A 19,649-nucleotide genomic window follows, 5' to 3' on the forward strand; every position below is an offset into this window, starting at 1 on the left:
CAGAAGGATGCAAGTTGAAAGTGCCCGAATCATAAATGGTGACCGACCTTTGAACTAAGAGTCCAGACTTCCTAAGCTTTGTTTTTGTAAAGAAGTGTTTATATGAATCTATGAGTATAAATATGTAAATTTAAAGGAAATTGCATCTATTTAGAAATAAAATGTCAGCATCATCTTATTTTTTTGAATCATTCTTCAGTTTTTACTGTTGGATTTGTTTTAATTTTTTTTTGCCTGACTATCACTTGCTATGCCATAATCTAGGATTCATTGGTGTTCCTATATTTAGTCCTATGCTGACAAATAATAGGAACATCAATTTTGAGTTCAAATAGACTTCGGAGGAGATCTAATCCAACTCCAAGGTTTTCATCCTAGTACAGGTTATAAAGGGAAAATGGGAGGGGGTAGGGGAGGGAGGAGTGGAGAAGATTCATAGTAATATCAAATTATAGAACAGAAAGGATATTTAGAAATTATTGAATTCAACCCCCACACCTGAAGAATGGGGGAAACGGGAGCTCAGTGAGGTGATATGTCCTGACCATGGCCACCAAGTCAGGCATCCACAGATATGCCTCTGTCACATCAAGCATTCTGTACCAAAAAACATGGGCAGCCCTGAAAAGGGAATCTCAGCTAAAGCAAATGGCTGTCTTATGGTATTTACTTGGCATCCTCTAGAGCAGAGGCATCAAACTCACTGCCACTGGCCATAAAACTCCTGCCTGTGGGCAAACCAGATAAAAATGTGATCGGGAAATGTTTAGCAAAATAAATAAAAATACAATACAACATAGGTAATGCCAATTTGTGGTTTTCTAAGTCAATGTGCAACCAGCATATTTATATTTGAGTTTGAGGTCACAGCCCTAGAATCTTATTTTTTCAATCTCTCTTTACCTTGTTGAAATTCAAACAGGATTACAGAAACATCAACAGTCTAATCTAGCTGTCACTCACATAGAACACATTCAGTGAACTTGAAAAGCAAAACATATATTTGATGGCCACCCCAATGCAAGGTATTGTCACAGGAATTTTTTGTTTCCTTTTATTCCTCCTGAAAATTTTGATTAACTAAAAGTCTGTCTTAATATTAACCTCATCCGACCCAAACACGTCCCACAGGATGTGAAAATTTACTCAGAGCCTTAAGCCTTCCTTAGATAAGAAGCCAGAGGAAGAATCTCAGCTGTTCCTGACTCCTTGGCAACATGTAAATCCTCCTCCTCAATGGGTCTATTTGTAAGCCCTCCAAATGTAGTTTAATCTGTAACCTGATTTAGTTTACCTATAGAGTCTGTTTGATGAAATTTGTTTTCCTAGGGGATATATAAGATTGACGCTGTTTAACTAAGTCTGTCCAACTTTTATGACATTGAAGGAAGTATGGGATTATGGATCTATCTTCTTTCTAACTGTTATGACCTAAGAGGAATATACAAGATTGCAATAGGTAAATTAATTATTTCTCTGTCACTCTGATGTAATTTTGGCTATAAGAAGCCTTGTCAGGATTCTCATGATTGTTCAGGTTTTCTCTGAGGCCTGAACAAGCATATTATTATGATTAAGCATGATAATAAAACCTAAGCTTTTACCTCCACAATTTTTGTGTTGTGGTAAATTTTATATATATATATATATATATATATATATATATATATATATACACACATATACATATGTATATATGTATACATACACATATATACATATAAGTGCAGATATGTATGTATGTATTATGTATTTGGCATCAGTTATCTACCATGTGAACTCAGAGAAGAGATATTTCTCTCAAAACAGTATAGATTAAATGAACAGGAGGGAGAACTCATTCAAACTACTCATTGCATAGATGAAACAAAAGAAGTTACAGAAGCCCATGGTTCTCTTGACTCCAGATCTAATTCTCTGTATACTATACTCTCACCATAGCCATCCCTCTTGGATATTAGTAGATACATAGAGAGAAAAACAGCCAAATTCAGAATTGTTCCTATTCATTTAAGATATCAGTAAATATTCAAGGACAGTTGAATATTCAATGAGTGTTGGCATATAGTAATATTCATGATGTTAGCTAACATTTATATAGAGTATAAAGGTTTGCAAAAGGGCTTTATACACAACTCACTTGATCCTCCATTTAAAAACACTTCTTATGTAAGGAGATTAAAAAAGAGCAAAAACATATTGAGACCAGATATATTTTTAAAAATCAAAATGTAGATTTTTTTTAAAAATGCTCTTTATAAAAAATACTGTTTCTTCAAATGAGTATTTTTGTTGTAATTAAATCAGTTCCTCCATCTAAACCAGCTGCTTTGTGCCATTTCACGATTGTTATATTTTTCCTGCAACAATATAGTACATTTCTGCTATGAGTGTTCATACTACACTGTTTAATTATACTTTGGAAAATGGTGTCCTAGCTTCAGACAGTAACTAGTCTGCTTTCCTAACAGGCAATAATAATTTTTAAATATGATTATCCCTCTGAGATGGCTAGCCCCCTCTTTCCCTTTCCCGGGAATGGAATATCTTTTTTTTTTTATTGTACAACTCCAAAGATTATTTGAGGTACATTACATTCAGTTTTACCTTGCCAAAAGTCTAGTCCTGGATCCTAGAAGTATAAGATATTTAATGCCTTCCACCTCAAGATCATTAGACCTCTTCCCTATAAGGAATGCAAAAGAAATAATGTCATACCTGTAAATTAAATCATTGCCTTTAATCTGACCTTGCTACTATGAACTATAATAACAACATCGAGAATATTAAAATCTTGGCCAATCTTAAGATATTGGTTAAATACGTTGGGCTCCGCTTCGTTAGGGAGCACAGTACTAGATTATAATTAAACCTCTTTACTGATAAAAACTGATTGTAAAAGAATTCTCACTAAAACTTCTTGGCAAAGAACATAAGAAGACAAGGGATCAAAGTACACACAATGAAAAATAATCTAGATTTTCTTTTTGACAGCTCAGAATTAAACAACTTGTATGTTTTGATTAGTCATGACAACAAAATCAGATAAACAAATAATTGATGAGCACCTACTTTGTAGAGATCACTAGATTCAGTGCTGGGGGGTAGGTGGGTAGAGGAGAAGGGTGGTTTACAAAGAGATAAGATAGTTATAATTGTGGATGTGAAATACACCTGAAAATTAAACAATATAAAATTTAATCACAAAACAACAAAGATCTCATAGAGCTATGACTTCAATGAGGGGAGAGATCATTATGGGTAGGAGTGTTTAGAGAAGGTTTTGATAGATTTCATGTATGCCTTAAAAGATAGGAAGTCTGTGGTTGAGAATATAAGATAGGTAAGATTTCATAAGCAATCAGTTTTAGCAAAGAAATGGAAGTGAGAAACTACAAGTAAACCAGGAATGATGAAAAGACCAGTGTCTGCTAGAGAAGATGTACATAAATAAGTAGTGGAGGTTGGAAATGGAGGCTGGATCCAGATCATGGAGGACCTTAAATAAATACCTAGGAGTTTGGTTTTCTAACATATAGGCAATATGTACTGATGGAAGAATTTTGAACACCAGAATCATATAATAAAAGCTCTACATCAGCATGTCAGTCAGATCCCATTTTGTAATCCTGGGTTAAAACAAAATCAGATAATCATGAGCATTAAGTGAACATTCCACAACCTGCCTGGAAACCAGTTTTGTAGCATTTTCCCCTCTACGGATATAGAAACTGAGGACAAGTGAAATAATTTGCCTAAGGTCACATAAGTGGTTAAGATAACATAGAATTCTTCATTAAAAGTACCGTGCTATCCCATGGAAATATTTCATTCTTTAGTCTTGAAGCCCTCCCGTGATGCCCCTTGCCCACTACAAAATGTACCTCTGGGTGTGTACATCCTCACACACACAAATAATCAGGAGAATATGTTCATCAAAGACCAGGGGCTGAAAGGGTGTTAAGGCAAACGTGATCAGGCAAGAGCCATGATGAGTGTATGAGAGTGAGAGAGTGAGAGTGAGTGAGAGAGAGAGAGAGAGAGAGAGAGAGTGAGAGTGAGAGAGAGAGAGAGAGAAGTCCAACTCTCATGATTTTTTTTTTAAGAGCAAGGAGGGAAAGCCTCAAATTCCCTCTTTTTATGAAACAAGGTGCATTTGCATTGAGTTGTGCTGGGAGACATTAGTAGTAAAGGTTTATAGATACCTTGAACGGTTTTAGCTCACCTTGTTGTCTAAAATATTAGAAAACAATAAGAAGGCTATAATATTTTATAAAGACCTAGAAGGACAAGGGTGGAGGATGGGAAGGAAAACCTTGTCTTGTTCACCCAAGCTTCATTTGCATCATCTGGCAAACTCAGTGAGGACGCCAACACTGCCTTCCCTCAATATTTTAGGGATCTATGATTTTATCAGTATACTCCTTCCCTTGATATAAGACATAACCCTGCTGCATCTTAGTATAATTCATGTGATGTGAATTCAAACACATGTGCAAGTTCATAAGCCCAAGAGTAAGCAATACTCTTGGAGAACAAGAGGTTGTGTTGCATATTTCGGCACACAAAAACGACACACTTATCTCTCCCTATGCCATTAAACCCTTCCTTCGAGAATAGTCAAGCAGTCAAGAAGTGCCACAATTCAAGGTCTGAGAAAGAATGGATTGTAGATGTATGTTCTGACGTTGCAAAAAAGCTATTCACTTTATCACTCATGATGACTCCCCCTGGCTGCAAAACAGATGTTCAGAGACACAACTTGCTGAGCAGCTGCACTGTGTTTGCATTCGAGGGGCTATGCTTCCTCAAGGTCATCATCTGGACATGACTTTCAGTGAAGAGACTTCCTAGAGGTCTAGGATTTTGAGTGCAGTTATGTAACATTATTGATCACAGTCTGTTCGCTTAAAAACAACAACAACAAAAAAAAAAAAACCACCCAACTAATTAGAGCCTATAAAAACACACACCAAATTAATTCCGGCTCACCCTGGCGACTTCAGTCTGAAGAAAGTTATAAATAAGAAGGGAGACAGGGTCTATATTTAGCTGGCATTTGGGCTTCCAGCATTTAAAGTTAAGGAAGTGAGGGTGGGGGAGACAGTTTTTTTATGCATTTAAAAAATAAGCTACTTCCTATTTCAGACAAATATATAAACAGTAGCATTATACTATTAAAATAATCACAACTTAGGGAGATCTCTTACAACCCAGTACTTATATTGCACAACTCTCCCCAGCTCTCCAATGGTCCTATTACAGTCCGTATCTCTTCACAGTACACAACAGAGCTGTTCAACCTGTTATAAACAACAAAATCATTTAACTTCAACTGTTGAGTTGTCTCTAAACCACTATGGCTTCTGTATGTCAGATCAGAAGGTTTGATGTGGTGATTTGGCCACAGCCTAGTTTTCTAGCTAGGACATAAGTCAGAAATTCTGAATATGAAATCTCAGTGATTTCAACATCTCACTTTGAATAAAACTTTTCTAAGTCTTTCTGGGGAAGGGTTTTCTCTGGGACACATAAAGTTACTCTTTCCAATTGTTTCCTAAATTTAATCTCCTTAATACTACCTATATGACCTTGGGCAAATTACTTAACTTTGCTGAGCTTCAGTTTCCTCATTTGTAAAATGAAGGGGTTAGATTAGATGGCCTCTAAGATCCTTTCCATATCTAAATCTGTGATCTCCAGTACAACATGCATTTAAAATTTTTTTATAAAAAAAAAATAAAGAAATCATGGTCTAGAATTAAAGATAAAATCTTTCTTCAACACTAACAAGAATTCATTTGGAATTTCCCCCATAATTCTGTATCTAAGTGAGAGATTTGTTACTACATGTTAGGGACCACCACCCCCTTCCATACTGAAAGCTAGGGTTGATGAAAAGTGTGTGCTTGAGGTGGGGATGGTGTATGTATGTGTGTGCTAGGCACAAAGGAGGCCAACTTTATATGAAGGGCAGCAAACAGTGAACTCCTAGAGGGTAAGTTGGCATGGTTCCAAGTTGTTCTTATCCTATCACTCAAAACCCAATACTGTGTAATTAAGCTCTTCAAAAATGCATCTGACTTGATTAACAATGGGAAGTATGCATTTAAAGGGAGGGATGCTACCTTCTGGGGCTGTTTGTCAAGTGCAGCTGGTTCCACAAGCCAACGGATTCTGTGCAATGTACCTATCATGCCAATTTGGTTCTCCTATGGTATACTTATTCTGCCTGGATACCTGGCCCAGATTCTCATACCTCTTAGTGGAATAAGAGGCAACATGGTACATTGGAAAGAGCACTGGCTCCAGGTCCAAATTTCACCTCCCCTACTTACTGCCTGTGTCATTTTAGTCAAGACACTACTATAGGACCTTGTGTAAGACACTTAACTATCCTGTGTCTCAGTTTCCTCATCTGTAAAATGACGGGTTTGGGCTAGGTGGCCTGCCTCTGAGGTCCTTTCTAGTTTTAGCTCTGCGATGTTCTCCATTTTCTCTACGGAGCTCTGGAAAAGGTAGGAAAAGAGGCTTCTTCACACTGAAGATTGTCAGGACCGCTGAACAAAGGTCCCCTGTTGACCAGGGTCAGTAGTAACTCCAAGTCCGTCCTAACAAAGAGCTTCTTCAGTTCACAAGTGGAAATAAAGCGTGCCCATTTTTTAAAAGAGCTATTAATGGGTGTATAGATATACACACTGAGTGATTCGGTTAGCCCAATTAAGGCGTGATAAGGTTACAAAGGCATTGTAATGGATCCATTTGGTTGTTTCAGGCAGTTCTCACAGGCTTTAAAGTTTACGATACTTCATTCAGAAGAGAAGGGACATAATTGCCGTTAATACATCATATAGGAAAAGTCTGCTAAGTACTTAGAGTTGACAAATTGGAGACTAGAGGGCTCCTGGGAGTCTCTTGTTCCTAGTGGTTAAAAGAGAACATATACTGAAGTAGTCTATGGCAGGGATTAGGGATTGGGGGGGAGGGGGAACGGTGCATTGCATGTTGCTAAAATAAAACAAACTCCTTCCAACCTGTTAAAATGCTTCATTGCCTGTTACATAGAGAAGTTCCTTGAATTAGATAAAAATAATGAACACAGAGTTGGGTGAAAGAAGTCATGTACTGAAAAAGAGAAAAAAATAGAGAGAGAGAGAGATGGAGATAGAGAGATGAAGGGAGTCGAGATGTCAGGAGCACTCAAGGATGAACCAAGAGAACAGAACCAAGGATGAGAAGGAATAACAAAAAGAAAATAGGAGAGGGCAGCGCAGTGTGAAGGAAACAATGAATGTGGAGCCAGAGAAGTAGGATCAGGGTCCCAGTTCCAGTACTTTACTTATGTGACTTCAGGTGAGTCACCTCCTCTCTCAGTTTCTTCTTCTGTAAAATGATGGCTAGATAAAGATAACCTATAAAGTCCCTTTTAACTCTATATATTCAATGACGTGTAACAACACTGCTTTGCTTGAAGGTAGTATATGCTTAAGAAATGAGACAGGTGGGGCAGCTACGTGGTGCAGTGGATAGAGCACTGGGCCCTGGATTCAGGAGGACTTCAGTTCAAATCTGGCCTCAGACACATAATACTTATAGCTGTGTGACCCTGGGCAAGTCACTTAACCGACAGGATAAATGTTTCTACTAATTTCATTAAAGTTCTTCTTAATAACATCAAACAATTTAATTGGAGTTGAAGAAAGGGGGAAAAAAATCAGTAAATTCTGAGAAAATGAAGTTTTTGTTTTTCTATCATATCAACTTAATGTCTTCCTACTTTTAAATCAGTTGTTTTGGTGGCATGGAGACACAGAGTAAAGGAACTGGTTCATTAAAGGGACATATTTAATTTCCAGTACTTGTGGGTGTCTAGCCTACAGAAAAAAAAATTGTCAAGTGGCTTGTGCAACCTACTACTTCTAGTCTATCATTCATTCAGAAGGAAATAATTTATTTCACTAGTGATGCTTGTTCCAACTTAAATTCAGGATTGATGTCTTAAAAAGTTATACATCTAAATAGAATGTTATAAATGTGTAAAATACTGTGGAATCTGTGTAATAGTTGAGGTTATGAAGTTCTTCTATCTAGTACTTAATGTTACCAGATATATGTTGCAAACCATTCTGAATTGCGAGGGTTAGGGAGAGAGGTTACTAGGCTCATATTTACATGGCGCTCATTCCCCAGTCAATAAATGGTCAAAGTAGGTGAATAGGCGATTTTCAAAGAAAGATATCAAAGCTATCAATGGCCATATTAAAAAATGTTCTACATCACTAATAATTAGAGACATGAAAATTAACACAACTCTGAGGTACCACCTCATACCGATTGGATTGGCCAGAATGGCAAAAAAAAGAAAATGACAAATGCTAGAGAAGATATAGAAAAATAGGTATACTGGTACACTATTAGCAGAGCTGTGAATTAGGAAAGGGATTTGAAACTACACTCAAAAATCTATTCAACTGTGCATACCCTTTGACCCACTGATACCATTAGTAGGTCTGTACCCTAGAGAGATTGAAGAAAGAGGAAAAGAACCCATGTACACAAAAATATTTATAGTAGTTCTTTTTGTGGTGGCAAAGAGTAGGGAAAACTGGGAGGATGTCCATAAATTGGGGAATGGCTAAACAAGTTACAGTATATGAGTGTGATGGAATACTATTGTACAGTAAGAAATAATGAAAGGTATGGTTTCAGATAAGTCTGGGAGGCTTATATGAACTGATTCAAAATGAAGTGAATAGAACCAGGAGAACAATTTATATAGTAACAGCAATATTGCAAAGGTAATCAACTTGAAAGACATAACTCCGATCAACACAATGAATCATCACAGTTCTTAAGGACTCATGATGAAACATGCCATCCACTTCAAGATAGAAAACCAATGGACTCACCCACTGAAGCATATTTTCTTTTCTTTTTCTTTCTTTCCTTCCTTCTTCCTTCTACACGGCTAATATGTAAATTTATTTTGTATCTCTCTCTCTCTACATACATACACACACACACACACACACACACATTTATAATGGATGGAAGGAGGAAGAGGGAGAGAATTTGGAACTAAAAATTGAACTAAAAAACACTTATATGGTATTTTAAGTAAATTGAAAATTTGGAAGGGTTTTCAGTTCTTTCCATAGGAACATTTTAGATTAGGTTTGAAACAAAGAAATAAAAGAGGTGTTGGGTAGTTATCTCAAAATTTTAGAGTATTTTCAAAGAAATGGTCCTTCAGTTTTTAAACTTTTAAAATAATCAATTTCTTCTCTACTTTCCATCCTCTACCCTGATGTTTTTTCCTGAAAATGAATGCCTTAATTAATTATTAGAAATCCTGTTAACTAGGAACATGCTGTTAATAGGAACTCCCTAACTCAGACCATAATTTTTCCAAACAAGAACTTTCAAATACAAATACACACACAACATCCCTGTTTGTAGTTGAGTAATTCTGGTGTCTTTGCCAAAGATATGGACAGCCATCAAGGTCACAGGATGGGAATGGAAAACAAATAACGTTCCTTTGACATGGACCAAGTATAATTACAGATGATTCCCAGCCCAAAACCGTTTTAACTCCTGTGACCCCTTCTATTATGTGGTTTCCCTTGAAGGGGAAAACAGAAGCCAAGAAGAGGATTCATATCCTCAGAAAAGCCACCAGAGTACACTTAATATTCTCATAAACCGATGACAATGGAGTGACTAAAATGTAACCTGGTTCCATTTTAGCCTGGTTAAAGGTAGAACTTTCTCTTACTCTGTCCCTATACATGACATTGTGTCTTCTGCTCTGTCTTTGCATAGGTTATCTCCCATACCTCTAATTTTCTTCTCCCTCACTTCCACTTCTTGGAACCACTAGTTTCCTTTAAAGCTCAGGTCAAATGTCACTTTCTTCAAAAGGCTTTTCTTGATTCTCCTAGCTAGTACTTCTGTCCTCCTTACAACCCTCCCTCTCCCCCCCCCACCCCGAATAATTTGGATTTGTTATGTATATGGAATTTCCTTGGGGCAATGTCCCCAAATCAATACATGGAGATCTTCAGGTCTGGACCTCAGAATAGGGATTATATCACTAAAACCATAGTGCATGAGTCCCTACTGGTGAACTTACTTTTAATATCAAGTCAGTAGATATAATTAGCTCAAAGCAAAGATATTTATTAAGACAGCATAACAAAGACAGTAGCTACAAAACATTCTTCCATATATAACACTATGGGGGAGCCTCCCATATTACATATAATATTTGTGGAAAGAGTGAGCATAAACTTCAGAATACTCTGATAGTGAGGCACACATATAGGAGATCTAGATCTAGCTATACATATATATATATGTATGTATATATATATATACACATATATAAAACAAAGGCAATTACATCTTTGGTACTACAGTATTCTCATGTACTTTCTCTCCTCGTGGTACTGCTCTGCTTAGGAACAGAGTCTCTGCAGAGTATGGTAACTCACTTGTGATCCCTAGGTCTATTTCTCTCCGATGCTTAATTCTCAGATTCAAAGCTATTTTCTCTTGAATCCATAGTTGGCTATCCTCTCTGCTCCTGCTCTCTACTCTCTATTTCTATCAGTCTATCTCTGCTCCCTGTTGGATGAGGTGTCCCCTAACAGGGAAGCAGTTCCACAACAAGATACCATGACTGATAATATCTGATAGAGTAAAGAAAATGCTCTACCCCATCACACTGCTCTCTGGCAGAGGCACAGGGGTTATGCTCCACAAAGCTGCTCCACACCTTGGCAGTCTGGCAGGCTTATCTTTCAAGAGCCGTCAGTAACATGTCTAATCTTGTGCATGCGTGCATGCATCCGTATGTGTGTGTGTGTGTGTGTGTGTGTGTGTGTGTGTGTGTGTGTGTGTGTGAGGCAATTGGGGTTAAGTGACTTGCCCAGGGTCACACAGCCAATAAGTGTCAAGTGTCTGGTCTGAGACCGGATTTGAACTCAGATCCTCCTGACTCCAGGGCCAGTGCTCTATCCACTGTGCCACCTAGCTGCCCCAAACATAGCTAATTTTCATCCAACCAATGCAAAACTGACTCCTAATTCCATTAAAAAGAATACCTTACATGGGGCAGCTAAGCGGTGCAGTGGATAGAGTACTTGCCCTGGAGTCAGGAGGACCTGAGTTCAAATCTGGCCTCAGACACATAACACTATAGTCCCCCAGACCATATTTATGAATTCCCATAGACCGTTTTACTTCTTTCTTTGTCTTTTCAGGACCTGGCACATAAACACTGGATATAAGTGGCTAAAATGAGATTCACCCTACCAGGATCCCAGATCATCCATTTCAGTGTGAATAAAGCTTTAGTTTAAGCTCTGACATTGACTGGCTATGTGTGACCTTGGGCTAAAAATTATTTAACCCCTCTGGGCCTCAATTTCCTAATCCATAAAAAATGAGAGGGTTAGATTTGATGACCTCTAAGGTGCTTTCCAGCTCTAAAATTCTTCGTCTGAGATCTGACAGACTATTAAGATGGCTCAGGATCAGCTTTTTTAAGATAAGAAAAATTTAAATTAATTTCCATATTCATGCACAAACTTCAAGACCTCTAATTAACAGCAGATGTAGAGGGTAGCAAAAGATGACACTTTGCTTCTGTGATCCAACTCCAGGCCAATAATTAAAAAGAAAAAAACTAAGTGATGAGACATCTGTTATGATTTCACCAAAATACAATTTGAAGGAAGACACCCCTCCCTTAAATCATAATACACTGTATATCTAAGTTTCCAACTAAGAATGTATCTTTATGCCTTTTTTGAATTATGGATCTTTTGTACCTAATATTATATGAGTAAATAAATTCACCAGGATATTCCTCAATGAAGTCTTTATTTAACTCTTCCCAGCGTGCATCAATGAGTTTTGGTATGAGACCTTGGAAGGGTAAATTTTTAGATGTTCTATCATTATTTTAAAAAATTATTATATCCTCTCTCCTATACCTTAATTTCCACTTCCATTCAAAGTTAATTATAACATGACATTTTAAAAACAAAATAAGGTATTTAATATGGAGTCACATTAAAAATTGTAAAGGACAGTTTCCTTCAGTTCACTTGTTGTAGCTACCATATAGGCTTATGTAAAGTACTACCCCATTCTTATTTGCATATTTTTTTTACTGAAAGGGGAAGATTGTATGAGAAGCACAGAGTAATGTGGCTTCAGGAGAAAAAGACAATTCTGAGAGGTCCTGAGAGAAAACAGTACCTCAGAGGCAAAAATCTGGGCTGATGACTGCAGTATACCATTTTCCAGTAGCTAATTTACATGACTGTTTTTAGGACTTAGAAGTTTATTGTCATGAATCAAAGAACTGTTTGGGGACTATTGGGAAATGTACATATATATGTGTGTATATATATAACATATATGTATACATGTACATGTGTGTATGTATATATATATATATATATATATATACAAAAATCCACATTTCATAGATTGTTTGTGTCATATCTGACAGAAGTGTGGATTTTTGGTTCTTAGCCTAAGAGACACACAGCATGGTGTAGTAAGTAGTTAAATGACCTCAAAGCTAAGTTCAAGTTACACTTTTGATACATAATAGCCACATGATTCTGGGCAAGTCACTTAACTTGTAAGGGCTCTGTTCTAGTCAATCCTCTAAGAATATAAGTTGCAGAGAAAGTGCTGGCCCACATAGGGAGAGGGAATTTTCTTACCTAGGAGTTCCCAATGAAATCACAGCTCCAGTGCTTATCCCCCCAGATACAGGTAGGTCACTACACTTGAAGAGACCTCTATTTGAAGCCTTGGAAGCCACAAAAAGTTGTGGCTAGGGAACCAGAACGTAAAAACCAATGTCAGAATAAAGAAGATATAAAATATAAGCCAACAGAACAGAAAAGCCAAAAGAAGAGCACATCTGAGACCAGACGACTAGAGAAAGGCAGGCTCTGTAGTTGATTTAGGGAGCTGATTTAAACAGAGGAGAGCGCTGATGCTGGGAGCTGAATGGAAAAAGAATCCTCTCATGTGTGAAGAACTGGATTAGAAAAGTCTGTCTTGCTTTCCAGCCCCATCTTGAGAGAAGCTTTAGGGAAGAAAAAACCCTCAGGGCCTTGCATACATAGCCCTTTACTAGTCTCTATAGCTTGAAAGGAGGAAACTCCTCACAGTACAAATAACAGACCTGAATATCTGTGTAGATCCCAAGCTTAGGGAAACTGCTTTTCAGTGAAAGTACTGCATTATCACTCAACCATGGAAGCAGACCTAGGAAGATCTATCGATACCAAGTTTAATGCTGCTGTTTCCTAAAAGAAGAAAAAGGGTCTTACCCAATAAGGCAGGGGAAAGATACAGAATAAGAACAGTTCCATCCAGCAGGTGATTTGTAGTACAAACTGTTCCCTAAAGAAACCAAGGGTATCAAGGATCATGGTACAGAGTTGTGAATTGTACCAGGTACATGTGTCTTCCTACTCATGAACCTCCTTGTGAGATTTTGGCAAATTCATGCTCACTCTCTGCCATGCATACTGATAGACATTTTATGATTACTATCAGTTTTGCCTTCTGTTAGTAAATGTTTCATAATTAATAGTTAATGGTGTTATCTTGATAGAATTGTTTAGATGGGAAGTATAGTGGTGGAACTCAAGACCTACAATTGTAGTAGTAGATATATGTGTTGACCCACACTAGGGTTAACCCTAGTGCCCCAAGAGTTAGTTGTAGCCACAAGGTCAACCACTGTGGGGAACCACCTTGACCTGACAGCATGGACACAGGTGGGGCGAGCAAGCTAACCCAACCCAGGAAGAGAGCATGTTGAGGGGCAGTACTAGGGCTACATTTGTATCTCATATGGGCTTACCCACATTTTATTTAAATTAGAGGATTGTTTTGTTATATATTGGATTTATACTTCTAACCTTCCCACTCTACTGCTTCTTAAACTACTTATAAAAAGGTTTCATAGGAATAATGGGACATTAACTTCACCACCTTTCCTATACCTCCTAACTTTAATTCCCATTTCTTAGATATGTATAAAAATACATTTTAATATAGGAAAACAAGAAGGTATCCCTCCTATTTGGGGGGACATGGACAGAGATGGTGGAATATCATTACTAGTTGATACTTTAATGGTAAGGCAGGATGGGACTGGAAGGAGAAAAATGATAGCAAGATTTAAAAAAAGATAGTGCAACTTTTCTTTTAACAACAAAAAAAGCGACTTTCTCAGCCTCTTTTGTTCAAGCAAAATAAAGGTATTGCAGCTAAAGAAAATAAAGTATTTACTTCTCATTTAATGGAAAGCATGCATTCCAATAAGGTTGGATATAAAGTAAATTTCCATAAAAGAAATCTTATTTTCCTTTTATCTTTACTACAAGAAGCAGATTTTCTCGGGGAAAAAATTCCACACTAGACAGAGTTGAAAATTTCAGAGGAAAAGATGTTAACATGGTAGTCAAGTAACATACTGAGTGTTATGAACTGTAAATGAGCACTTTCAGAAATCTGGAGCACTTTCTCAAATGTAGGATCTTTCCTTTGATAATTTTTGCTAAACCCACAATTATAAAAAACATCTCCCATGCCTGAACCTATATCCAGAGTTTCCAAATTTAATCTATTTCCTTGTCTTTTAAGTTTATGATACCTAACAGAACTAGGATGCAATATCACACTTCACTAGAAGGTGAAATTTTCTATCAACCTACTCCAGAAAGTTCTAGATTTCAGATTCTTTCAACCTAAATAGTGCCCTACAATATCAATTAGGATAAAAATTCATTTGTGATAAACTTTTAAAAAATGATACTAACACTAAACAGTCAAATTTCCATATTCTCTATAGCCAATTATGTATTAGTCTAGAGGACTAATCTTTAGAGCGGCCCTTTAGAGGCCATTCACATGTCAAAACATACCCTATTTTAAATTCATGTGTGATCTGTTCTAGTATTGTTGCTGTAATTTTAAAAAACTTTTTAAAAAGGTTCAAGACAATGGCTAAATGTACCACTGTTCTCAAAATCCTCAACCACTATGCCTCAGCAAGTCAGTTAGTCAATTTGACTAGTAAAAGTATGACAGATCTAGATCTGTTGCTTGGCTTCCTTTCATCATTTCAAGCTTTTTTCCTGCCAGAATATACCTGCAGAAAAAAAAATGGGGAAGCCTTTATTGTACCTTACACCTTTGCTTCACTCTTACCACCTTTCCTCTCTGTGGTAATTTTGTTTTAATACCTCGAAGCAAACTTTCAACACACCAAACAAGCTGCTTAAAATACTGGTTTTATAAATCTTCACAATAACTTTAACCCTTGCTGATTTTTTTCTATATGGCATAAAAGAATCTTTTGTCCTCACGTGGAAAGATCTGAAGCACTTTATGTTTATTTTCAGACATTCTATCACTCTCCTGGATAACTAAGGTTCAGACAACTTTCAATCAAAACAGTAATTCCATCACACCTTACTTGTGGTTTCTGTTCAGCCTTTCAATAATACTTTAATAACTAATTTTGTTCCCTTTCATTGGATAACAAAACAGAATCTGAGGTTTTTAACCAACGCAACGCACGAGTGTTTGTAAGTTCTTTTGCCTTCTTATTTTCTAGGGTCCTCTTTTCAATACTTAATTGGCAAGGTGAGGATAATGTTTAAATTAGCCAGATTCAAACTGAAAAGCTCCTGCAGAAGCTATGCTCTTTTTTTGGGGGGGGGGGTGAAGCAATTGGGGTTAAGTGACTTGCCCAGGGTGACACAGATAGCAAGTGTCAAGTGTAAGAGGTCGGATTTTAACTCAGGTCCTCTAGATTCCAGGGCCAGTGCTCTATCCACTTCACCATCTAGCTGCCCCTATGCTCTTTTTTTAATCTCTGCTATGCATCTCCCAACTCTCAAAACTTTTATTTCCACAATAGTAAATAAAGGTTCGTTCAAACATTTTCAAATGATTCCTCATATTCTAATTAATAGACCTAATTACTAATTGGATTGCTTCCTCAATATACAGAAAGAATTTCTCGTTGGAAGGGACCTCTATGGCAATCTAGCCCACTCCATAATTGAAAGAAATTTCCATGTAATATACCTGCCAAGTAGTCATTCAGCCTCTGCAATAAGATCTCCAATGAGGGGGAATCTACTTCCTTTGGAGGCAGCCTGCTAATTTTTTTCTGACTTAGCTAATTAAATTTGGCTCATTGCAACTTCCACCCATTGTTCCTGGTTCTGTCCTCTGAGGCTAAATAGAACAAGTCTAGTCTCTCCTTCATATAGTGCATTAAGTACTTGAAGACAAGTATCATGTTTCCCCTGGGACTTAAATTCTGCCATTTGTCCCCTTCTACCTTCTCTCAAGACTTATTTCTTTTCTGAATCACTATGGAACATCCTGTGTGGTAATCAACAATATTTTGTACTTTTTTTTTAATCTCTGTTATGCATCTCACAACTCCACATGTGAATCCTATCAGCTCTAAAACAATATTACTTGCTTAGGACAGTATGGTACAGTGGAAAGAATACTTGCTCTAAAGTAAAAAAAATAATAATAATAACTAATATTTGTACAGCGCCTACTATATGCACCAAGCACTGTGTTAAGCATTTTACTCAATTGTAAATTGTAAATTTACTCAATTGCTTTACCTTAATTGATCTGTATAGCAATTCTGTAAGGTAACTTCTATTATTATCCTCATTTTGCATATGGGAAAACTGAGGCAAATAACAGTTAACTGACTTTGCCAAGGTCAATCAATAAACATTTATTAAACACCTACTTACTATGTGTGAGCACTGCACTAAGCACTAGGGATACAAAAAGAGGCAAGAGACAGTCCCTGCCCTCAGATGCCTGAGGCTAAATTTTAACTCACGTCTTCCTGCCTCCAGGAGTAAGAGAACCTACATTCAAATCCCACCTCTGATGCTTACTATTTATGTGACCTTGGTAAGTCACCACCTCCTTAGGTTTCGATTTACTCATCTGTAAAATGAAGGGGATGACCTCGAATTGAATGGAATGTGTATCATAATTTCATATATTCATATCTTCTCCCCCTATAATTTCCAAAAGAGCAGCGACCAGGTCTTATCTAAATTTTGAAGGAATTAAGGATGTTTGACACAGAGAAAAGAAGATCTAAGGGAGACATGAGACTTATCTTCAAGTATTTAAAGAACTACCAGGTGAAAAAAGGATAAAATCTGTTCTGCTTGCCCCAGATGGAGAAACTAGGTACATTAGATAGCCACCACAGACTTATGCTTGATATAAATAAATATTTCCCAACAATTAGAGCTGTCTAAATACTTTAGACTGGATTAACTCAGGACAATATGGGCCATGTCTCTATCACAGTTTTAAAGCTGCCATCAGGACCACTGCTTTTTGTTGATGTTCAAGTATAGGTTGGATAGATGGCTTCTGAGGTCCTTTCTAGTTCTGGTATTGTCTCATTTTGAGCTTTTTCTTCTTTCTTTAGATTTTATTCTTAGAAGCCAGAAGGCAGTCCTACTTCCTTATTCAAATAATCCTTAAAATGCCTTTCCTTTTAAGAGTAGTGATTATCTCACTCATTCATTCACTTATTCATTCAACACTAGGTTGACTTCCTGGACAGTGCCTTTTTAGCTTCCATAATATAAGCAATGTTCATTTAATTTAGCTTACTGTCTCTCAAGTTTAGTTTCTCTAATTAAACATCCATGTTTTTATGTGCAAGAGAGTGGAAGTGAGGCACTGAACTGGTTGCCTGAACATGCTAGGCAAATATTATAGTTATTTATATATTTTACCATACTTAATACATCATATTTTGCCAACTTTTTAAAAGCACATTAAATATTTAGTTTTATTGTTTTATGACAGTCAGTCATTTTATTTATTTGTCTGAAAACCATAATTACTGTTACCTTTAGATTTTTCCCCCTTGAGTCAACTTAACACTTTCTCCTTTTCATTGTGTGATATTTTATGTTTCCTTTCAAATCTTCTCTTTACCAAGTACCTATTTTAATTCATCTTCTCTGTATGATATACTATATGATTATTTCATTTTAGAAAAATGCCATTTATTCCTCATGATACTAAGATTCAGATCTTATTTTAGCATTAATGGTTCCTTCTTTGGGTTTAAAATTTCTCCTCTTCTATTGTGTATTACTTATTCCAAGCTTTATATCCCTCAGGCATTTGTTTTAATAGAATTAGAAGAATCTATAAATAAAACAACTACTATGAAAATGCTTTTATTCTTCTCATCTCTCCTCACTCCCATTTTATGTAAATGTACTAAATTACCAGTGATGAGTTGGTTTTATATAAAACAAAAGATAGTGTACACGTAAAATTCTTAATAATTTCAACTTCAACATTCGGCCTAGGCAGCAAGGAAGAAAGAAATTACTTGAGATAATACATTCGTCCATGACTTGGAAATTTCAAGCTGTGACTAAGAAACAAGATTACCCTTGAGAAAGCAAGTCCACCCATAAGAGCACTATAAGGAATAGCTCTTTCTATAGGGACTACAGGGCGATGTTTCATTTAAACAGGTCAGGAAAACTGCAAATTTCACCGGAAGCCAATAATTCACATAACATTATTAGGAAAATCCTAATGAGACAGAATTGAATGAAAAATGATTGAACATGAAAAACAAATTCTAATCCTTCTGTCTTTTATATTTCCTGAAGGCCTTACCTCCCACATAAAGAAAGTATAATAAAAGGTGACTGTCACCACTATTTAGCCCTTATTATTCTAAAATTATGCATTGGTATTGATTTGTACATTGTTCTCATTATTACTACTACTTACTTCTAGAAACTGGGTTTAAGAGACACATATAATCTCTCTTTATGTGTGGGGAACCTGTGGCCTGGAGGCCTCAATGTGGCCTAGCAGGTCCTTGGGTGTGGCCTTTTGACTGAGTCCAAGTTTTACAGAACAAATCCTTTTATTAAGGGGGTTTGTTCTATGAAGTTTGGATTCAGTCAAAGGGCCACACTTGAGGACCTAGAGGGCCACATGTGGCCTCGAGGAGGCAAGTTCCCCACCCCTCCTATGCCTTAGTAGCTTTGGAAAAAAAAAATTCATCAATCTAGAGTCAATCAGCTGATAGGCCTCTCTCTAATGTTAGTTAGCCTAGTTTTCAACTGATAGAAACATAGTGTGTTAAAGGCCCTAACTAGAAGCTTTTCCATCTTGGTAGGACCTTCCAGACCTTGGGCTCTGCTGGCATCATCTCTATAAACCTACGGTCATCTCTACGCCTTGAAGAATTGTAAGATCTACGAATACTACTTTTCAATTGCTTAGAGCTTTAAGTTTATAAAGTCTTTCGCATTCGTTATCCCATCTGATTCTTATAATAGTGGGCAGAGCAAATATTATCTCTATTTTATAGATTAAGACACAAGTTCAAATAGTTAAATGAACTGTCTTAAGTCACACACCTAGTGAATGCTGAAGCTGAGATTCAAACTTGGAAGTCTTTTGTCTCCAAATCCAGTGCTTTAAAAAAAAAAAAAGTAATAACCTCTAAACATTAAATAATTGATTTTATTATTTATTCCTTACTTAGTATTTGC

The 19,649-nt window shown here is 36.7% G+C and overlaps 1 protein-coding gene across 2 annotated transcripts in view; it reads right to left on the reverse strand.

Moving 5' to 3' along the window:
• The window catches only part of PCSK6 (proprotein convertase subtilisin/kexin type 6), a 250,644-nt gene that overhangs the window by 217,841 nt on the left and 13,154 nt on the right, over positions 1-19,649 (reverse strand). The window lies entirely within an intron of this gene.

Source organism: Vombatus ursinus, unplaced genomic scaffold (assembly GCF_900497805.2).
Source record: "Vombatus ursinus unplaced genomic scaffold, bare-nosed wombat genome assembly UNPS02009205.1, whole genome shotgun sequence".
Lineage (NCBI taxonomy): Eukaryota > Metazoa > Chordata > Mammalia > Diprotodontia > Vombatidae > Vombatus > Vombatus ursinus.